General features: G+C 55.4%; 1 protein-coding gene across 5 annotated transcripts in view; it reads left to right on the top strand.

Annotated features, from left to right (window-relative positions):
* The window catches only part of ARHGAP39 (Rho GTPase activating protein 39), a 157,356-nt gene that overhangs the window by 85,618 nt on the left and 51,751 nt on the right, over positions 1-19,987 (top strand). Inside the window, exon 1 of one of the 5 annotated variants that reach the window (XM_063669244.1) lies at positions 12,808-12,975. The exons of the other annotated variants lie outside the window; for them this stretch is intronic. The gene's annotated coding sequence lies outside the window, so the exon portion shown is untranslated. Of the gene's footprint in view, positions 1-12,807; positions 12,976-19,987 lie in introns of those variants that run through there. 5 annotated transcript variants of the gene reach the window in all.

Raw genomic sequence — 19,987 nt, 5'->3', positions numbered from 1 at the left:
ACGCACACCTCCACGCACACGCACACGCAGGTGGGTACACAAGTGCGCACATGCCTCCACGCACACGCACATGCAGGTGGGTACACGAGCTGGCATGCACGCCTCCACACACACACACACGCAGGTGGGTACACAAGTGCGCACACGCCTCCACGCACACGCACATGCAGGTGGGTACACGAGCTGGCATGCACGCCTCCACACACACACACACGCAGGTGGGTACACAAGTGCGCACACACGCCTCCACGCACACGCACACGCAGGTGGGTAAACAAGTGTGCACGCACACCTCCGTGCACATGCACACACAGGTGGGTACACGAGCTGGCACGCACGCCTCCGTGCACACGCACACGCAGGTGGGTACACAAGTGCGCACACGCCTCCGTGCACACGCACACACAAGTGGGTACACGAGCTGGCACACATGCCTCCATGCACACGCAAGTGGGTACACGAGCTCGCACACATGCCCCCACAGACATGCACATGCAGGTAGGTACACAAGTGCGCACGCACGGCCTCCACGCACACGCACACACAGGTAGGTACACAAGTGCGCACGCACGCCTCCACGCACACGCACACAGGTAGGTACACAAGTGCGCACGCACGCCTCCACGCACACGCACACACAGGTAGGTACACAAGTGCGCACGCACGCCTCCACGCACACGCACACACAGGTAGGTACACAAGTGTGCATGCACGCCTTCATGCACACGCACACGCAGGTGGGTACACAAGTGTGCACGCACGCCTCCATGCACACGCAGGTAGGTACATGAGCTCACACGCACGCCTCCATGCACATGCACACGCAGGTAGGTCCATGAGCTCGCACGCACGCCTCCACGCACACGCACATGCAGGTAGGTACAGGAACTCACATGAATGCCTCCACGCACATGCACACGCAGGTAGGTACATGAGCTCACACGCACGCCTCCATGCACACGCACACGCAGGTAGGTACAGGAGCGCACACACACGCCCCCCCCCCACACACACGCAGGTAGGTACACAAGTGTGCACACACGCCTCCACGCACACGCAGGTAGGTATATGAGCTCACACGCACGCCTCCACGCACACAGGTACACGAGCATGCACGCACACCTCCACGCGCACACACGCCTCCTAGAAATGCTGAGCGCACACGGTGCCCCAGTCCCGTCCCTCCCACAGAGAGTTGCTCTGTGGTCCCCTCTTCCGTCACATCTCTTCTTTCCTGGCTCCCAAGAACACCAGTGTGTTTACTCACTTGCTCATCTGATAATTCGTCTAAAATTGGTTCAGAATTGCTTCACCCATTCCACTACAAAAATATATGCACTAAAAAAAGTCAGGGTTCATTTGCATTCCCTCATGTGCACGTGTCTCCCAGGAATGCGACACTGGCTCATCCTGTGTTCGTAAGTTGTTTAGATTAGCTCTTTCTCTTTTCTTCATTATGGTTCTGGCATCCGTTGGTTCATTACTTTCAGTTAGAGATTTTTTTGTCCCCTTTTTATTCTTCCTGATATAATTTTGTCTTTTAAAGATATAGACCATTCACACGCTCCCAAAGCCCCAACCATAAGCAGGCACATTCAGCCAGGCCTCTTCCCCACGTCCTTTCTGCACCTGCCTACCTGCTGCAGGCAGAAACTCATCTTTTCTGTTTATCTCCTGGGTGTCTATTGTGAAGAATAAACAGATGTTAGTATGTTTTCTTATTTCCTCTTCATTCTTACACTAATGGTATCATGATTTATGTGTTCTTTGCACAATTTGCTTTTTCCACTTAAAACATCCGCTGGACATCACTGCCTCCCAGACCATCGAGATTGTCGTCCTCCTTTTTCAAAGCTTCCTAGGCCTCTATTGTGTGTGTGCCTCAGTCTTGTGTTGGCCATGTGGGTAATTTCACATATTCTGCAATTACAAGGACTGCTGCAGTCTGCTTGTATAATTCTGAGTTTTGGGAGGTGCATCTGCAGGTGAATTTCTGACGAGGGACTGCTAGGTCCAAGGATGCCTTTGGATGTGCTGTCCTTGGGGCTTCTGTGAGCAGCACCAACCCCGGGCCATCGGGGCCGTCAACTGCTGCCTGCTGTCAGATGCGTGGACGGGTGCCTGGGGTCTCCGTGCAGCCTGGGCCATCGGGGCTGTCAACAGCTGCCTGCTGTCAGATGCGTGGGCAGGTGCCTGGGGTCTCCGTGCAGCCTGGGCTTTGGGGCTCTGATGATCGCTGAAGTAGTTACTCTCCGTGTATTATTGTTCACTTTGTGAATTGCATGCTCTTATCTTTTGCCCTTTTTCTATAGTATTTTTTATCTTTTCATGCTCAAATTTATATATTAAAGACGTGAGCTCTTATTGTAAATGTTCCACTAAATGTGTCTAAAAAGCCAAAATCTGTTTTATTTGTAGGGCTTTTGCATGTGAAAGGTTTTGAATTTTTGTGTAGTCAGGTTGGCCATCCTTTCTTCAGTGCCTCTGTGTTTTAGTCACCTTCATCCAGGCGACTGAGGAAAGAGCACGTGGCAGCTGCTCACGGGCTGACATACTTTTGTTTTTGCCTTTGGGTCTCAGATCCGCTTAGAGTTGGTTCTTGTGTGTGGTGTGAGGGGTGGTCTGACCTGTTTGTTTTCCATATGCATCCGGCTGTCCCTGTGCCATTTGGTAGAGGCTGAGGCTGCCTGTGCTCTGTGAGGGGCACCGTGCCTTCTCTCATGCCCCGGGCTCTGTAAGGAGCTGGGGCTGCTTCTGCCCATCTGTCTGGTACTGCTGGCCTCCTGTCCTGTGCCCAGCCACACCTGCCTCATCGAGAGTCTCTTCTGCTCCTTCCCAGCCTTCCTGGGGCTCATGTGTCCTCATGTGGCACCTTAGTATCCCTCCACTGACACCCAAGCCTGGGTTCCGAGTTTGCCCTTTACACGCAACACGGAAAGGCCCACGGCTGGGTTCCGAGTTTCCCCTGAAAGGGCCCACGGCTGGGTTCCAAATTTCCCCTCTACACGCAACGCGGAAAGGCCCACGGCTGGGTTCCGAGTTTCCCTTTTACACGCAACACGGAAAGGGCCCTGCAGATGTCCAGCCTTCGAGGCCATGCTGGGTGCCCTCTGGACTTCCCCAGGCTGCTTCTTCCCCACCACGGAGCTCCTACTCTGGCCGGACTCTCCTTCCCTGCTGGCGGGTGGGTCTGCGTGGCTTCCTGCCTGGTAGGTTTGAGCATCTCCGTGTGTTCTTAGCCCTCAGGTTTCCACCTCTGGGAATCTCCTCCGGCCTTTTCTTCCATTTAATCATCTTTCTTAGCCTTTGTGGTGTGGACGCGTCCCTGTCTGTTCCGGGTACAGTTGCATGTTTACTGAGCCTGGATTACGGTCTCCGTCTGTGCTCGCGCCTTTGTGTCAGTGCTGGTGGCTTTTGATGAGCCAATGTGCAGAGCTCCAGCGTTCTCTGTCCACCTGCCTTTTCTCTGTGGTTTTGTGTCTTACTCAGGAAGCCCTTTCCTAACTGAGCTCCTGAAATTCTTCATGTATTTTCTTCTAAAAGTCTTAAAGTTTTGCCTTTCCCATTTGATCAGACTGTTTTTCATATCAACCCAAGTCAGCAATCCCGGCCCCATTGGTTAGAGTCTGGCCTCCCTGATCCTGGGTTCCCCCCACCCCCCGCCCCCTGCCCCCATCCTCAAGGGCGTCGCGTAGATCTGCGAGGGGCAGCGAGGGGCTCTCTGTCCACGCCTCAGTCTGCTGGGGTTCCAGCCTGTGCACGTGGCTTCCTCGGCTTCCTGGCAGCTCGCCGCCTGTGTCCTGAGTTCCCTCCCCAGCTGCAGTCCTTTGATTCAAAGATGCCTCCGCCCTCCCTCCACGTGCTCTTCTAGATGGAGACAGGACCAGTCGGCCCCACCCAGAGAAGACGCTGGGCTTTGGACTGGAGGTGTAGGGCGGTGTGGCTGCTGGTGGCGAGTGTCCTGGGATTTGATGAGGTGGTTGCTGCATCGGGTGGAGTTGCCTCCCCTCGTCCTCACGGAGCAAATGTGTCTCCTGCTGGATTCTCCTTGCTGTTGTGAGCCCTCGTTACAGCCCTAAGGCTGCTAGGGTTCAGTCGCCCTCCTCCCAGGCTCCACAGGCAGTCAGCCAGGTCCCTCCTCCGTCTCCTTGGGCACGGGTGAACCAGGGATGTCAAGTCCCAGAGGGAGTTCCCACGGCCCCTCCCTCACTACATCTGGTGTGAGAAGCCATGGCCTCTGCTGTTGGGACTCCATCTTATGGTGTTAGACCTGCCTTGCCCTCCTGGTGGCCTCAGGACAGCACGATGTGCCTGGACACATGCCCTGGGCCTGGAGGGAGAGTTGGGAAGGTGGGGCTGGCCGGCAGAGCCTGCACCCTCTGGTGCTTAGGGATGTGGTACCCTTGCGGGTCTGAAGGACAGTCTATCATGGTGGCCGCTCCTGCAGCATGTGCCAGGTCCTGCGGCACCAGTGGGTCCTCTGTCTGTGTGCCGTTTCTTATCTTTGCCGAGGACCCCGGCAGTGCGTGCCACCCGGGGCCTGCAGCACTGGATGCTTGCCTGGTAAAGAGCAGCCCCTGGCTGTGTGCAGGAGGCCCGAGAGGCCATGCCTCCCCATGTGCTCACCGTTGCAGGGCTTCCCCTGCCCCCGCGCAGCACCCCCTCTGTGCGGCCCTCATGGCCAGTCTGGATTCACCCCACGAGTGAATGCCCTTCAGTGCTAGGCCTTGATTTAGGAGACCAGGAGGGAGTGGAAGGGCCTAACCTTTGAGTCACTTGTCAGGAACAAAGTCTTGAGGCCAGACAGAAGCAGTGGCGGAGCACTGAGGGGTGGTGGAGAGTGCCGGGGTGGCGAGGCCTCAGCCGTCCCCCTCTGCCCACTGAGGGGTGGTGGACAGCACCGGGGTGGCGAGGCCTCAGCCGTCCCCCTCTGCCCACTGAGGGGTGGTGGAGAGTGCCGGGGTGGCGAGGCCTCAGCCGTCCCCCTCTGCCCACTGAGGGGTGGTGGAGAGTGCCAGGGTGGCGAGGCCTCAGCCATCCCCCTCTGCCCACTGAGGGGTGGTGGAGAGTGCCGGGGTGGCGAGGCCTCAGCCGTCGCCCTCTGCCCACTGAGGGGTGGTGGAGAGTGCCGGGGTGGCGAGGCCTCAGCCGTCCCCTCTGCCACGAGGGCCCGCTGGGTTCCGGTCATGTGAGTTTGCTGCTGGGCCGCTGTCTCCTTTGTGTGTCGTGTGCAGTTGTGAGCAGCCTGTTGGGTGAGGAGGGGATTTGGTGTCTGCTGCTTGGTCTGGGCGTCCTCTGCGGGTGTCTGTGGTGATTGGCGTGGGGCTGGCCACACCTGCCGCCTGGCAGAGCGATAAGGATAGAAAGAGAGCAGCGTGGCAAAGAGGACGCCATCTGGGAACAAAGAGCAGATCAGGGAGAGGTGATGGGAAGACGGCGGCGAGGCGGGAGGGACACCAGGCGCCCCTGGCAGAGGCTGTACAGCCAGGAGCTGTGCTGGGGGCTGCATGCCTTGGGGAGTGGTTCCACTGGACCCACCAAGAGGGTCTGCTCGGGGCCAGCTGTGGCAGCTGGAGGCTCAGCATTGCCGTGGCCATCGTGGACCCTGGTGGCCCCGTTCAGCCTCTGCACCCTCCACATGTTCCCAGATACCTGCCTGCCTCTTGGGACCTCTTGGCTGAGGGCAGCCCGATGGGGCCTTCCCAGTGAGAGCCCAGCCCAGCTGCCCCTCACCTGCCAGACTCCCTTTTTTTAATATAATTCACATGCCACAAAGCTCACCCTCTAAGGTGCACAATCCAGTGGCTCTTAGAACAGTCAGAGTTGTGCAGCTGCTGCCACCATCCGCCTCCCACAGAGAAGCCCTACTCCCAGCAGCAGCCCCTCCCCAGCCCCGGGCACTGCGGGCCGGCTTTGTGTCCTGTGAGATTCACCTGCTCCAGACGATTGAAATACGTGGAGTCATGCAAGTGGTCCTTCACTCACATCAACATGCCCCAGGTTCATCCACACCATAGCTTGGGTTAGGGCTGCATTCCTGTTACTGCTGAACAATATTCCCATGTAGGAATGGGCCACATTTTGCTTATTCATGCATCAGTTGAAGGACATTTGCTCTGTTGCCACTGTTTGGCTATTATGAATCATGCTGCCATGAACATTTGTGTGCAGATTTCTGTATGAAGATGTTTTCGTTTCTCTTGGGTATATATACCTAGTTGTGGAATTGCTGGCTCAGGTGGTAACTCTGTGTTGTTTTTTTTTTAATTATTTTTGAGAAAGGTTGGTACTTAGGCTGGAGTGCGAAGGTACAATCACGGCTCACTGCAACTTCCAACTCCCAGGCTGAAGTGATCCTCCCACCTCAGCTTCCCAAAGTGCCGAGATTACAGCCACCACACCCAGCCTGTTTAACTTTCTTTTTCAGACAAATCCTCACTGTCGCATAGATTGGAGTGCAGTGGCATGATCTTGGCTCACTGCAACCTCTGCTTCCCGGATCCAAGTGATTCCCATGCCTCAGCCTCCCAAATAGCAGGGACTACACGTGTTTGCCACCACACCCAGCTAATTTTTGTATGTTTAACTTTTTTTTTTTTTTTTTTTGAGGTGGAGTTTCGCTTTTGTTGCCCAGGCCGGAGTGCAATGGCGCAATCTCAGCTCACCGCAACCTCCGCCTCCTGGGTTCAAGCGATTCTCCTGCCTCAGCCTCCCAAGTAGCTGGGACTACAGGCATGCGCCACCATACCTGACTAATTTTGTATTTTTAGTAGAGACGGGGTTTCACCATGTTGGTAAGGCTGGTCTTGAACTCCTGACCTCAGGTGATCTGCCCACCTCGGCCTCCCAAAGTGCTGGGATTACAGGCGTGAGCCACTGCGCCTGGCCGGTATGTTTGACTTTTTGAGGAACCACCAAACCCTTCCACAGTGGCCACACCACTTAATGTTCCCACTTCCCACCAGCGGTGTATAAAGGTTCTAGTTTCTCCACATCCTTAACAACACTTGTTATTATGGTTTTTACCTCCAGTGGGTTTGAGATGGTGTCTCTTGTGGTTTTGATTTTTCGATTTGCATTTCTCCTATGGCTAATGATCATGAGCGTCTTTTAATGTAGATTGGCCATCTGCATATCTTCTTTGGAGATGTGTCTCTTCAGATATTTTGCCCATTTTTAAACTGGGGTATTTATCTTTTTTTTTTTTTTTTTTTTTTTTGAGACAGAGTCTCACTTTGTCCCCCACGCTGGAGTGCAGTGGCGCGATCTCGGCTCAGTGCAACCACTGCCTCCCGGGTTCAAGCAATTCTTCTGCCTCAGCCTCCCAAGTAGCTGGGACTACAGGCGTGTGCCACCACACTCAGCTAATTTTTATATTTTTAGTAGAGACGGGGTTTCACCATGTTGGCCGGTCTTGAACTCCTGACTTAAGTGATCCACCCGCCTTGGCCTCTCAAAGTGCTGAGATTCCAGGCGTTAGCCACTGCACCTAGCCTGTCTTTTTTTTCTTTTTGAGACAGGATCCCCAGACTGGAGTGCAGTAGATTAGGGCTCACTGCAGTCTCCACTTCCCAGGCTCCTACCCTGTTGTTACTGAATTAGGAGAGTCCTTTGTGAACCTCATCAAATGGATGATTTGCAGGTGTTTTCTCCCATCCTGTGGCTGTGTTTTCATTCTCTCGGTGGTGGCCACAAAAGTTTTAATTTTGATGAAGTCTGTTTTTCCATTGTTTGTCTTATTGCATGTGCTTTTGGTGTCATAGCTCAGAATCCATTGCCAAATCCGAGGTCATGCAGAGCTGCCCCATCTATTCTAAGAGTTTTATCAGTTTAGCTCTTACATTGAGACCTTTCATCTACTTTGGATTAATGTTTGTGTGTGGCATGAGGTAGGGGCTAACTGCATTTGTTTGCAGGTAGATGTCCACCTGCACGTTTGTTGAAGAGACTCTCCTTTCCCCATTGAGTGATCTCGACACCCTTGTCTAAGTCTGCAGGGCAGGGCACGTTCTTGTTCACTCTTGTGTCCCTAGCACCTGGCAAATTGTCTGGCATGCACGTGGCACTCATTACGTTCATCAGAAAAGGCTTATGTGGGCTGATCGCTGTCTGCAAACAGACATCTCCAAGAAACAGGGGCTGCAGGAAGGTTGTTCTGCCTTGACGGCAGCTTCTGGGAGCTTCTGGGAAGAGGCCCGTCCCCCCAGGTACCCTGAGTCCCCTGGGGATCGTAGACATCTTGCATCCTTCCACCCTTGTCACCAAATGGCTTATTTCTCTTCCCACTTCATTTTAAATACTGTTGCCAAATGAATCTTCCTCAAACACGCCTCAGATTGCATCTGTGGGTTGATGCTGACCCTCTGTGGTGGAGGGCCGAGGTGCGAGTTCCCCAGCTGACACAATGTCCTCCCCACCTCACCCTGTGTAGAGCCAGCCTGCGGGGCCACCAGCTGTACCCCTCCATCCTTGCGATCCAGCTCCAGCCAGTCTGTGGGACCCCTGAGGCCCGGTCGCCCTCTGCAGTCTGAAGCCCGTGCCTTTCTCTGGGCAGCAGCTCCCCAGGGCCCAGCATCCTCCAAGCTGTTGTCTGCCCTCAGGTTTCCCAAGGATCTGGGCTCAATGCTGTCCCCAGGAGGTGCCCCCTCAGGTTTTCCAAGGGTCTGGGCTCAATGCTGTCCCCCAGGAGGTGCCCTCAGGTTTCCTAGGGTCCAGGCTCAATGCTGTCCCCCAGGAGGTGCCCACAGGTTTCCCGAGGGTCTGGGCTCAATGCTGTCCCCCAGGAGGTACCCTCAGGTTTCCTAGGGTCTGGGCTTAATGCTGTCCCCAGGAGGTGCCCTCTGGTTTCCCGAGGGTCTGGGCTCAATGCTGTCCCCCAGGAGGTGCCCTCAGGTTTTCCTAGGGTCTCGGCTCAATGCTGTCCCCCAGGAGGTGCCCTCAGGTTTCCCGAGGGCCTGGGCTCAATGCTGTCCCCCAGGAGGTACCCTCAGGTTTCCTAGGGTCTGGGCTCAATGCTGTCACCCAGGAGGTGCTCTCAGGTTTCCCGAGGGTCTGGGCTCAATGCTGTCCCCCAGGAGGTGCCCTCAGGTTTCCCGAGGGTCTGGGCTCAATGCTGTCCCCCAGGAGGTGCCCTCAGGTTTCCCGAGGGTCTGGGCTCAATGCTGTCCCCCAGGAGGTGCCCTCAGGTTTCCCGAGGGCCTGGGCTCAATGCTGTCCCCCAGGAGGTGCCCTCAGGTTTCCCGAGGGTCTGGGCTCAATGCTGTCCCCCAGGAGGTGCCCTCAGGTTTCCCGAGGGCCTGGGCTCAATGCTGTCCCCCAGGAGGTACCCTCAGGTTTCCTAGGGTCTGGGCTCAATGCTATCACCCAGGAGGTGCTCTCAGGTTTCCCGAGGGTCTGGGCTCAATGCTGTCCCCCAGGAGGTGTCCTCAGGTTTCATGAGGGTCTGGGCTCAATGCTGTCCCCCAGGAGGTGCTCTCAGGTTTCCCTAGGGTCTGGGCTCAATGCTGTCCCCCAGGAGGTGCTCTCAGGTTTCCCTAGGGTCTGGGCTCAATGCCGTCCCCCAGGAGGTGCCCACAGTGTTCTTAGGAGGCTGGTGTTCTGCCCACACACACGCAGGAGTGCACTAAAAAGGGAACAAAATGCTATTCTTTGTTGAGAGAGAATTATCCCATTACATTCGTTTGAAAGTGCATTTTAAACAAAAATAACAATTGGTATTACTTCTTTTAGGGCATAGAATGTTCGATTCTCTGCTGTCTGAGCTTCTCTGTACTCAGAAAAACTATTTTGGGAGTAACTCAACTTTGTTCTGCTAAAATCTAACAGAAGTGACGTGAGAACAGGAGAGCAGGCAGCACTCCCCGCAGGCACGAGGCGACGCCGCCATCCAGGGGAAGATGCCCTGGCACACGGGGCCTGTTCCTTCCGGGCGGGGAGGCTGTGCTGATGTCGAGGGCGCCTCACTGCTCACCGCGTTTGACCTGGGTCCATGTGGGCCTGTCCTTGGTGTGCGTCCTGAGTTCTGACCCCAGACCTGACACAGCCCCGCCCTCCAGGTGCTCAGGCCAAAAACCTTGCCCTTCCTCGCCCCTGCTCCCCCACCCCTCCCCTCTCTTCTGGCACGCACCCTGTTCCCCAGCACCACTGGCTTCCCGGAGCCTTCATCCTGCTCCCTGTGGACCAGCCAGGAGGTTCCACATGGCTAGGGGCACGCAGGGAACAATCATGGTGGAAGGGGATGCAAACAAGTCCTTCTTCAGGGTCCATTCACCTGAATTAGGTCAGGTCAGCCCAGGCCTCAGGCCCTTCATGGTGGCCCTGCTACCTCTGGTCCCTCCAGGCCTCAAGACGAGCTTCCTGCAGGTGTCTGCTTGCAGGTGCCTTCTTGGGGTTTCCTCGGGTGCCCTGAGGCTGCTCCATCTGCCGTTGTCCTTTTCAACGTCGCAGCAAGTGCTCCTCACACGCGCCACCCTCCCTGCAGGTCTGTGCTCACGGGAGCAGCTGTCCATCGGGGTCCAGCTCCGGCTGCGGAGAGGAGGTGTATGGACAGGGAAGGCACCTGCTGGGGGACCGTGAGCCTCTGGCCTTGCACCCCAGGCCTGCGCAGCCGCCTGGCTCCAGGAGGTCACGGAAGCAAAGGTGACAGAGCCCGGCCAGGCTGAGGAGTGGACCAGGAGGATGGCGGCTTTGCTGGGAATTGCCTCACTCCAGGGTCAGTGCCAGCTGTGGAAGGTGTCAAGGGTATAATGACCAGGTCCCAGTTTGGGGAGTTTCTTCCATCTTCAGCATGGAGAATGGCCTGGACAGGGCAGGGGTGAGGGCTGGGGGTCAGGGCGACCTCACCCTCTGGCTGGGCCCCAGGGCAGTCAACAAGGCTCACAGCCAGGGACCGAGAGGAGACAAGCCTCGGGCCTGGCTGGGGTCTCCGTGCTGGCTCTGTTCCCAGGCAGGGCTAGGGCAGCAGGTTGGGTTGTGCGGAGGTAGGGGTGTCTCTGGAGCTGACAAAGACCCCCTCGGCACACACTGAGATGTCACATGGTGACCGCTGCCCCCGCAGCCTTCTGCAGACTGGCCTTGCAGTCACTTGTGTTAGGCCGTTCTCGCATTGCTATAAACACCTGATGATGGGTATTTTATAAAGAAAAGACATTTAATTGGCTGGTGGTTCTGCAGGCTGTGGGGGAAGCATGGCGCCCGCATCTGCTCAGCGTCTGGGGAGGCCTCAGGAAGCTTCTGATCATGGCAAAGGAGGAGCACGGGGCGGGGGAGGCGCCACACATTTTAAACAACCCGCTCTCACAAGAACTCACTCACGCTCGAGAAGACGGCACCGAGCCATGAGGGGTCTGCCCCGACCCAGGCACCTCCCACCAGGCCCCACCTCCAACACTGGGGATCACATCTCAACGTGAGGTTTGGGGACAAGCATCCAAACCTTCATCACCAGTGGTCAGAAAACACAAGTGACCTGTCTGTGCTGCTATACAAGGTCACCAGAGATGGCCCTGCCCCGAGCACAGTATCGATGGCATCTTCTGGATGGCCCTGCCCCGAACGCAGTGTCGATGGCATCTTCCAGAGATGGCCCTGCCCCAACCGCAGTGTCGATGGCATCTTCTGTCAGGCCCTGTCAGGAAGGCTTCTCTGGCCTCTGTCCCACGTGCCACGTGGTGTCCCTGGTGGGCCCACCAAGCTGGCCCTGTGTTCTGCAGGATGACAGGCGAGAGACCCTTGTTCGCCTCACATCAGCTGGGAGCATGGAGGGCTAGCAGTTGGCACCAGGGTCAGGGCGTCGTGGGCCCCAAGGCAGCAGTGACATCTTGTTCCCTCTTGTGGGCGGGGCTCCCATGCATCTCAGCCTCTGTAGGTTCCTCACGCCCCTCTGTGCCCCTCTGTGCCCCTCAGCCCGCAGCCCTTGTCCTGAGGCTTCTGGAGGAGCTGGGGCCTGGCCTGAGCCCCCATCTCACAGGCGCCTGGGCTGTGCCCAGGGCTGCTGATTCACACCAGAGGCAGAGCCTTGGAAGGCCTCCGAGCTCGTCGTGGGTGTCTCTGCCACAGGCCACAGAGACGGACCTAGCTTCAGGTCCCTGAGTAGGATGGCAGCGTTTGCCAGCACATGTGGGGGCAACCCTCTGCCCTGCGCACCAGCCCCTCCCGGAACCTGGTTGTCCCTGGATTATGGGGTCACAGGAGTCCCTAGGGCAGAGGGCCTCGTCGGGGAGCTGGAGAGGTCTCCTGTGTTTTGGTGAAGCTGCCTCATGGTCACCAAGTCAGTGTCCTCAGGAAGAAGAATTGGGGGCTTTGTTCCACCCTGTTAGTGTCAGAGGAGTTCGTCCTCCCAGGACGGGCTTCCCGCTGCCCTGCTCTGGGCGCTCCTGTCCACTGAGCCCCTCTGGGCCATGACTCCCTGCCCCAGGGTAGGCCCTGCCGGGACAGGCGTGCATGGAGGAGCAGCTGCTGGCTCCGAAATGAGGCCGACTGTGCTACTTATATAATTTATAGAGTATAAAATTAACATTTTAAAATATGGAGACTACTTACTTTTTTTAAGCAAACTTTTTATTTTAGAACAATCTTAGATTTACGTGGAAATGGCACAGGCAGCACAGAGCCTCTGTGTCCACTGCACCAGGGTCCTCCAGCCACCGACACCCTCGCCGTCGTGCCGCCGGTGCCTTTCTGCAGTTGATGAGCCCCTGCCGGGAGCTGTTACTAACTGAATCCACACCTTATGCAGACGCTCGGGTTTGCACCTGATTTCCTTTTTCTGTCCCCGGGTCCCACGTGACATCGATCCTGACGTCCCCAGGCTCCTCTGGACTTACCTTCTCCTGGCATTTGGTGACCTGCACGGCCTGGAGGAGGGGGGGCCCGGCGTTGCGTAACACGCCCCTCGCCTGGACATGCCTGATCTTCACCATGATTCACTGGGAGGAGGACCACAGAGGCGGCGTGCTGCTCTCATCTCACGGCGCGGTGAGCACGCACGAGAGTCCTACCCACGCTGGCCGTGGTCGCCCGGCTGAGGTTGCTGAGGCTTTGCTGTGTTCCCCCCGCGCCGCCGTGCTGCCTCCGGCTGTGAGTCTGACCCTCGCTGGGTTTGAGGGAGACAGGCCGTGGGCATCAGGCGGCCAGCCGGGTCCCCAGCCCTACTGGGTCTTACCTTCCCCTTCAGGCCCTGGGCCGAGTTTCTCCAGATGGCTTGGCGAGAGCCCCGCCTCCTGCACCCAGTCTGCCACTCCCCGTGGTCCCCACAGTTCTGTCCCTGCAGCATACGGCTGCTCTTCCCGGCTGCTGAGCGAGGCTTAGGGCCACCTCCCCATAGGGTGAGGCACATTTCTCTTCCTCTGAAAATATGTTAGCTGAGACACGTGTGTGCAGAGAAGTGTTCGAGGAGGTGCAGGCTCAAGACGCGCCCCACTGGGCAGGCAGCCTCTGGCATCACCGTTGGTTTTGTGCCTCCATGAGCCTAGATGCAGCGCACAGCCTGCAGGCCCCTGCCTGGTTCCCTCATGCGGCATGTGTGCTCAGGACCCCTCGGGGCGGCCCTGCTCTGTCTTGCTGGGTCTGTACGCCCTCAATCTTACCAGGTCTTAAGCTGCAGGCCCCAGGCAGCGAGTCCCCACAGTGCTGTCAACCGGCACCTGGCACACATGGCCAACCCATGTCCCTGCCAGCAGCGTCCCTGGGTCCGTCTACCCCAGCTGTTCCCATGGGGCTGGGACCACCACCCTTGCTGGTTTTCCTCGGTGTCTCGAGCTCTGCATTTCCCTGATGGTGATGGGCACTCTCTTCCACCTGCAGAGACTGGAGGCTGATCTGTCTAAAAATGTTTTCTTCTGGCCAGGCACGGTGGCTCACACCTGTAATCCCAACACTTTGGGAGGCCAAAGCGGGCAGATCAGGAGTTCTAGACCAGCCTGGCCAACGTGGTGAAACCCCATCTCTACTAAAAACAAAAATTAGCCAGGCGTGGTGGCACGTGCTACTTGGGAGGCTAAGGCAGGAAAATCGCTTGAACCTGGGAGACAGAAGTTGCAGTGAGCCGAGATCGCACCATAGCACTCCAGCCTGGACGACAGAGCGAGACCTCGTCTCAAAAAAAAAGCAAAATGTCTCTCTGCCCCTCACTCTTCCTCGCGTGGACGCAGCAGGCCTTCCCCTGCCCACTCCCGTGTCTTCCCTCCACAGGCCCCATCCCATGCTGCCGGCTTTGTCCTCTGACCATCCTGTGCTCTGTCCCTCCATCCTTTGGCATTAGTTTCTTCTTAAACCTGTATAACACGTTAATTTCAGGGATTTATTTTGACATTTTAGATTTTCCACTCAATTCTTTGTACACCCTCTACGTTTTCCTTCCTCTGTAGAAACTCATCTTGTCGTGAATGCCAGTCACAGCAGTGTGCATTCCACGCGTGCTGGCTCCGAACCCGGATCCCCTGAGGAGCTGCTGTAGCTTCTTTCCTTCTCTGTTGGTTTTCAATTGGTTCTTCCTTGTGCTTACCTGGCTGTCCCTTATTTGATGCCTGTATTAGCCCGTCCTCATGCTGCAACTAAAGGCACACCTGACACTGGACAACTTACAAAGAAAAGAGGTTTAGTTGACTTAGTTCCACATGGCTGGGGGCGCCCAGGGAACAGTCGTGGTGGAAGGGGATGAAACAAGTGCTTCTTCACATGGTGGCAGGAGAGAGAATGAGAGCCCAGGGAAGGGGAAGCCCCTTGTAAAACCATCAGATCTCATGAGAACTCACTATCACGAGAACAGGATGGGGGAGGCCGCCCCCATGATTCAATTACCTCCACTTGTTCCCTCCCACGACACATGGGGGTTATGGGAACTACAATTCAGGAGGAGATTTGGGTGGGGACACAGCCAAACCATATCATTGCCCATCCTGGTGTATGAGATGGGCGTGCAGCCATGTGGGGTTGCTGATGGCTGCTGTCCCGCAGAGCAGACCGACAGCAGCCCAGGCCAGCCAGTGCCAGTGGGAACTGTCCTGGGGACACTTCTGCTTCTGGGCTGTCATCCAGGCCCCCTTCCCTGGGCAGGCTCTGAGCCCTGTGTCAGTATGGGACCTGGCACGTGGAAATAAGCATGGTACCTGCATCAGCCAGAGTTTTCTGGCCACTGCCCCAGGTTGAAGCCCAGTGTCTGTGAAGGAGTCACACTCCAAGGCTGCTCCTGAGGCTATCACTAAGGGCTCAGGGGAGCCTGGGACTGCCACATGGGGTCTGGCCTCCTGGGGAGAGAACTGTCCTGCACACTGCGGCCATGGGAGGGATAAGACTGGAAGAGACACTGGGGGTATCCTGGGCACACCCTGTGGGGCAGAGGAGAGTGGAGCCCATCACCAGGGTGGAGCCCAGAGCCGGGAGTGATTCTGGGCAGAGGGCTGAGCTGATTGCACTTCCAGCAGTGTGAGAAACGTCATGGAAGGAAGTCCTGTTGTGGCCACTGCTGGCTGAGAGTCAGCCCTGAGGCCGGGCACAGTGGCTCACTCCTGTAATCCCAACACTTTGGGAAGCCAAGGCGGGCGGATCACTTGAGGTCAGGAGTTCGAGACCAGCCTGGGCAACATGGTGAAACCCCATCCCTACCAAAAATACAAAAAAAAATAGCCAGCTGTGGTGGCACACACCTGTAATCCCAGCTACTTGGGGGGCTGAGGCAGGAGAATTGCTTAAACCTGGGAGGTGGAGGTTGCAGTGAGCTGGGATCGCACCACTGCACTCCAGCCTGGGTGACAAAGCAAGATTTTGTCTCAAAAAAAAAAAAAAAAACAACTGCCCTGAGTCATGGGGGTCAGGTAACAAAAGTGGAGAGCCTGGCTGAGCCATGGGGGTGCAGGGATGCCCCATCTGTCCCTCGGGGAGAGCCGGGCTCCAGGGGGAAGGCAGGGCACCCGTCCACCTCCTTTCAACAGTTGCCATTTTTATTTGTGTGATCCTTGGATTCTCTTTCTCATTTAAACTATGGGCCCTGCAGGGGCCCATGAGGGTTGAGATTTAAGGGCATGGTGTGTGCAGCGGGCTGCCACAACCAGCAACATCCTCGGGAGGCCCAGGCTGCAGCGCGTGGCACCATGGGCGGGAGGTCCTGGCCCCGCCAAGCCTCAATCCTCTCTCCCTAGAGTGCTGAACTGTGGGGGTTTGAAGTGTACCATGTTGGTGTCCCTATGTTTCTAACAATGGGAGACATTGACACTTTATATCACAGGCTAAGGTCAAGGGTCATCTCCAGGGAGAGTTGCCCTGGAGCTAAGGGCCAGAGAGTGCACGAGGGGAAGCCGGTGCTAGGAACCCCTGGCTGGCCCCTCCAGGTTCTCGGTGAGCCGGTGCTGGGAACCCCTGGCTGGCTCCTCCAGGTTCTCTGTGAGCCAGTGCTGGGAACCCCTGGCTGGCCCCTCCAGGTTGTCGGTGAGCCGGAGCCGGTGCTGGGAACCCCTGGCTGGCCCCTCCAGGTTCTCGGTGAGCCGGTGCTGGGAACCCCTGGCTGGCCCCTCCAGGTTCTATATGAGCCGGTGCTGGGAACTCCTGGCTGGCCCCTCCAGGTTCTCGGTGAGCCGGTGCTGGGAACCCCTGGCTGGCCCCTCCAGGTTCTCTGTGAGCCGGTGCTGGGAACCCCTGGCTGGCCCCTCCAGGTTCTCTGTGAGCCGGTGCTGGGAACCCCTGGCTGGCCCCTCCAGGTTCTCTGTGAGCCGGTGCTGGGAACCCCTGGCTGGCCCCTCCAGGTTCTCTGTGGTGATTTGGGATGTCCATGGAGAGAAGGAAGGGAGACAGGTGAGGCCCTCGGGAAGAAGAGTGGTCTGCCATTGCATCTGGAGCTGGGACCGGCAGAGGTTTCTGGGTGGTCCCAGTTCTCCCTGCTGTAGGGTTTCCCTTAGTGGTCCTGTGAAAGCAGAGAGGGACACAGGGCCAGTCAGGGGAAGGTGTCCAAGCCCTTCAGACACCTGGATGAGTGGAGGGAGACACCTTGGCTCTGGGTGGAGACCAAAGTTCCACCGAGATGCCTGGTTCTCCTGAAATCCATCCACAGGCTCCATGTGGAGCCAAGAAAGAGGTGATTCTCAATTTCACAGAGAAGAACCAAGGGTCAAGAATGGCTTTGACATATGCCTGAGGGAGAGGAGTGTGTGGCTTTGGACCAACTTTACAAAGCCACGTAACTAAGACACTGCTCAGGCAGAGACAGAGATGGATGGATCAGCAAAGCCAGCTGGGAGCTCAGACACACTTACAGAAACTCGATTTATTCTATTTATTTATTTAGAGACAGAGTCTCGCTCTGTCACCCAGGCCTGAGTGCAGTGGCGTGATCTCAGCTCCCTGCAACCTCTGCCTCCTGGGTTCAAGGGATTCTCCTGCCTTGGCCTGCCGAGTAGCTGAGATTACAGGTGTGTGCCACCACACCTGGCTAATTCTTGTATTTTTAGTAGAGACGGGGTTTCACCATGTTGACCAGGCTGATCTCAAACTCCTGACCTCAGGTGATCCACCTGCCTCAGCCTCCCAAAGTCCTGGGATTACAGGCCTGAGCCACTGCACCTGGCCAGAAACTCAATTTAAGATAGAGCTGCCATTGTCCATCACTAAGGAAACAAAGCTATTTAACAAGCTGTCCTAAGATCCCTGTCTATCCATATGGGAAAATGAAATTTCACACAGTAAACAAAAATCAGTGCAGGCAGATTAATGACTTCAGTGTGAAAAGTAACTTATAAGAGAATATCTGCCAGACGCGGTGGCTCCTGCCTGTAATCTCAGCACTTTGGGAGGCTGAGGCTGGTGGATCACGAGATCGGGAGTTCGAGACCAGCCTGACCAACATGGTGAAACCCCGTCTCTACTAAAAATACAAAAATTAGCTGGGCATGGTGGTGCATGCCTGTAGTCCCAGCTACTCAGGAAGCCAGCTTGAGAATCGCTTGAACCTGGGAAGCGAAGGTTACAGTGAGCCGAGATCGCGCCACTGCACTCCAGCCTGGGAGACAGAACAAGACTCCGTCTCAAAAAAAAAAAAGGAGAATATCTGTGACCTAGAAGTAGGGAAGTTTTCTTTAAAAAGGTCAAAAGGGCCAGGCACGGTGGCTCATGCCTGTAATCCCAGCACTTTGGGAGGCCGAGGCAGGTGGATCACCTGAGGTCAAGAGCTCAAGACCAGCTTGGCCAACATGGTGAAACCCCATTTCTACTGAAAATACAAAATTAGCTGGGCATGGTGGCGGGCACCTATAATCCCAGCTACTTGGGAGGCTGAGGCATGAGAATCGCTTGAACCTGGGAGGTGGAGGTTGCGGTGAGCCGAGATTGCACCACTGCACTCTAGCCTGGCGACAGAGCGAGACTCCATCTCAAAAAAAAAAGAAAAAAAAACAAGAAAACGAAACAGGAGAAATCACGAAGGAAAGATTTATGAATTCAGCCATATTAAAATTAAAAACTTCTAGGCCAGGCGCGGTGGCTCACGCCTGTAATCCCAGCACTTTGAGAAGCCAAGGCAGGTGGAACACCTGAGGTCAGGAGCTCGAGACCAGCTTGGCCAACATGGTGAAACCCCGTCTCTACTAAAAATAAAAAAAAAAAAAATAGCCGGGCATGGTGGCGGGTGCCTGTAGTCCCAGCTGCTCGGGAGGCTGAGGCAGGAGAATGGGGTGAACCCGGGAGGCGGAGCTCGCAGTGAGCCGAGATCGCGCCACTGCACTCCAACCTAGGCGACAGAGCGAGACTCCGTCTCAAAAAAATAATAATAATAATAATAATTAAAAACTTTGTTTCGGCAAAAGGTACCATAAAAAGTGAAAAGACAAGCCACACGGCCGGAGAGATCTTTAGAGCACAGATGACAGAGCGGGAGGTGTCACCTAGGATGTGCATTTCTAAAACAAAACACAACATTGTAATGGCAAAGCCGTGTATGTTTGCTGAGTGAGGAATGTCAGTGGCTTAGGAACATGAGGAAATGCTTGTCCACATTAGCAATTAGAAAAATTAAAACCACATACATGGGATTCATTATACTAATCTCTGTATTTTTGTGCGTGTTTGAAATTTTCCATTATACATTTTGAAAGCAAAAATCGGAGTAAGCTAAAATTGCACCAAATTCCACAACTCTTAGGTAACCCCCTCCTCTGTGTGTGTGTGTGTGTGTGTGTCTGGGTGTCTGTGTAGACAGGATCTTTTCTCTATGTGTGTCTGTGTAGACAGGATCTTTTCTCTGGAGTGTAGTGGTGCGATCTTGGCTCACTGCAACCTCTGCTTCCCAGGCTCAAGCGATCCTCCCACCTCAGCTCCCCGAGTAGCTGGGACCAGAGGTACACCCACCATGCCTGGCTAATTTTTGTATTTTTTGTAGAGATGAGGTTTCACCATGTTGCCCAGGCTGGTCTCGAACTCCTGAGCTCAAGTGATCCGCCCACCTTGGCTTCCCAAATTGCTGGGATTACAGGCATGAGCCACCGCACCTGGCCAGTTTATTTCTTTTAATATGTGGCTTTAGACTTCCAGTAATTTTCTACACAACTATATACATGTAAACACATATGTCACTTTTAAAAATAAAGCTATATAACTTTATCTCATTATAAACTGTGACAGTCCTTCCTTGTCATTAAGTTTGCATTTGAATTAAAACACCCCTGCGGGGAGATACCGTTTATCCCCTTGAGTGATGTGCTGCACAGGCCAGTATAAGAGTGCAGATACTTCATGGAAACATTGCCCACTAAATCCTTAAAACTTTAAAACTGGACACTTGGAAAGATTCATTGCATGTCATACGTGGAATATGCACCATTTTATAGGAAGATAATATGTGTTTTTTTTTTCCAATGATGGTAGTAATCTTGTGAATATTGTGGTACACTTGGAAAATACAGAAAAATAGAAACCTCCGTAACCTGCCGCCCCACAACAGCACTGCCAACATGACAAATTCTTTATCGTGCGACTCTTAGAATAGAATTCCAGCCAGCAAGGTGGA

Source organism: Pongo pygmaeus, chromosome 7 (assembly GCF_028885625.2).
Source record: "Pongo pygmaeus isolate AG05252 chromosome 7, NHGRI_mPonPyg2-v2.0_pri, whole genome shotgun sequence".
NCBI lineage: Eukaryota > Metazoa > Chordata > Mammalia > Primates > Hominidae > Pongo > Pongo pygmaeus.
The sequence above is the reverse complement of the archived record's forward strand: the minus strand, read 5'-3'. Positions and strand labels throughout refer to the sequence as shown.